The sequence below is a fragment of the Saccostrea echinata genome, unplaced genomic scaffold (assembly GCF_033153115.1).
Source record: "Saccostrea echinata isolate AGI-Se365-2 ecotype Australia unplaced genomic scaffold, CSIRO_AGI_Sech_v1 ptg000016l, whole genome shotgun sequence".
Lineage (NCBI taxonomy): Eukaryota > Metazoa > Mollusca > Bivalvia > Ostreida > Ostreidae > Saccostrea > Saccostrea echinata.
This window is the reverse complement of record NW_026889765.1, coordinates 26130293-26132959: the sequence shown is the minus strand read 5'-3', so window position 1 is coordinate 26132959 and position 2667 is coordinate 26130293.

The window sequence follows — 2667 nt, the reverse complement described above, 5'->3', positions numbered from 1 at the left end:
TAGTGAAGTAGGCATTCTTTTTCCGCCAAAAATTACAATAACATTATTTTCATTTCTTAACTCTGAAATCAATCGAAATAATCAAATAACGTCAATATAACCGATATTTTCAATTTGAAATGTGTCTAAATGATTGCAACTTGAATTATAATAATTATATTTAAATTCACCTCCAAAAATTTCTTTAACTTTAAAAAAAGTGGGTGAAATATGTAAATTATTGTTATTGATCTTCAGTACGTTATATAGAAGGGACAGCCTGTTCTTCTAAATATGTAAAGGTTGTCATGGTAACTACGCTTGATAGGTAGTCTGAAGTCAGCCCTTGCCGCCCGTACAGTTCATTCTATCAATGCTGCTAAAATATCGATCGTTTGTAAAATATATAATCCATGCATAGTAAATCTCAAAACTATGAGCTTGGACAAAATTAAGACCGTAAAAAAATATTTCTTCATTGATGAAATGAATTATATTTAATCGTAGCAAACAAACTAACGTTTTATTAAATCTCCACAAGAAAAAAAATACATCAGCGTGAAAACAAGTTGTTTTCTTCAGCAGCCATGACAGTTCACATGTGATGTAATGACTTTTGATTGAAAACGTTTAATACTGCAGTAGATTAACTTTTGTTATCATTAAACAGATATATAAATGTTTATGAGGTATGTTTTTTTTTAATTTTTGCTGCATTATTTACGTATGAAGTAAGAAAAATTCTCATATTCAGTTCAAGATCCGCTCCCAAATTCTCATTGGCTGTCCAAAAATGAAATCGGTCAAGGTAATTAAACTTTAAAGTTTGCGGTAAACTCAGACTTTACTTAATATTTTGGGAAAATATATGCTCTGAATAATTACATCAAAAACATTTATTTTAAAATGTTATGATTACATTGTATGATTTCAATTAAAAAATGGAAATGATATTGTATAATCCAAAAAGAGTTGTACCCCACAACCCCGGAAAAGGCTTCATTATTGCAGCAAGAAGTACTTTCAAGTTCCTACTTAGGATACCCTTGGTAAATGTCCGATATGCACATGGATGCATTCATAACAATGTCAACCCGTGCACGCACGGGTCAAAGTGTAGTTATATATATAGAGGATATTCAATGTTTTGTAGTTGGATATGGAATTTATTTCACGAGTGGGACAGGATTTTTTGATATTTTCACGAGTGCGAAGCACGAGTGAAAATAAAATTATCCAAAAATCCTGTCTCACGAGTGAAATAAATTCCATATCCAACTACAAAACATTGAATTTTCTATTTATTACATTTTCTTTGATTTTCCCTTTGCCTCGAGCTCTGTCTTTTTTTAACACAATGTAATTGTGTGACGTCATAGTTGAGCAGTTGAGACGTCATGGCTTAGCAGTTGTAAGATGACAAGACATTGTAACATGGATTTTAGCAACATATTTGGAAAGAAATTGGCAGTTTTGGTCTCTGTCAAGATGGTTTAGTTACTATTTCAATCTTATTACAGACCAGAAATTATTTTACTTACTTTGATATCCTTTTACACTGTGAGAGAATACCACTTTGGTATCATTTCACACTGTGAGAGAATATCACTTTTATTCAATGAATAAATCACAGTATTTCACTGTTGAAAATGTAATAAATCTATACTACTATATTAAAATAATAGACTCGAATTTTTGGCCTTTAATACCGATAAATCGGAAGAGTACCGTTTTTTGATATATTTTAAACATCATTGGTGCTTGAAGATTACCAATTTGTTTTTATTTTTTCTCAATTAAGCTTCGCTTATTAATAATCACCGAAAATTCCTCAAAAAATTCCGGAAATCATCTGGATTTTTTGGATTTTACAAGCTTGCGCGTGCGCATTACATTCACGCTAAATCACGGTGTTCAAATCAGTCTCCCTTGCAGAGTTGTCGTTCGTTTCTCTCTTATACACGAATGTATGAGCCGTTGGTCGAGAGTGTGTTCAAATCAGAGAAGACAAAAGTATATACTAAGTAGATATATATTTGTTATTGTATAATTTCTCTAATAAGAAATCATTAATGTATTTGAACAGAATATATAGCAAATTTCCAATGAAAATTTACACGTATTTGTCATAGGCGTCGGAACCGGGGGGGGGGGGGCTAGGGGGGCTTAGCCCCCCCCCCCCCACTTTTTTTTTGCAAAGATAGGCATAATATAGGCATTGAAAACTGGGGCTTACCTTTTTTCGTTGGTTTGGTCCCCCCCCCCACTTTCAAATAGCCACCCCACTTTCAATTTGCTTCTGACGTCTATATGTTTGTATTATCGTAATCGTTTCTGAGTTTATATCCATACAAAATATTGTGGCCACGTGGGTAATCATTCGCCATCTCGGAGACACATTTATTATATGTTATTTATATCTCTGGCCATCTCAACGGAGGCAAAAATTACAATAACTACTATATAAAAATTATAGACTCGAATTTTTGGCCTTTAATACCGATAAATCGGAAGAATACTGTCTTTTGTTTTATGTATTTTAAACTTCATTGTCTTTTACAGATTATATACCTGTCTATTACCTGTGTATATATAAATTATATGTATTAGCAGTGCTTAACTCTTTTATTGTTGAGGTCATATTTTGAAAAAGTTGAGACCTGCAGTGTTAAAATTGTTACAAAAATT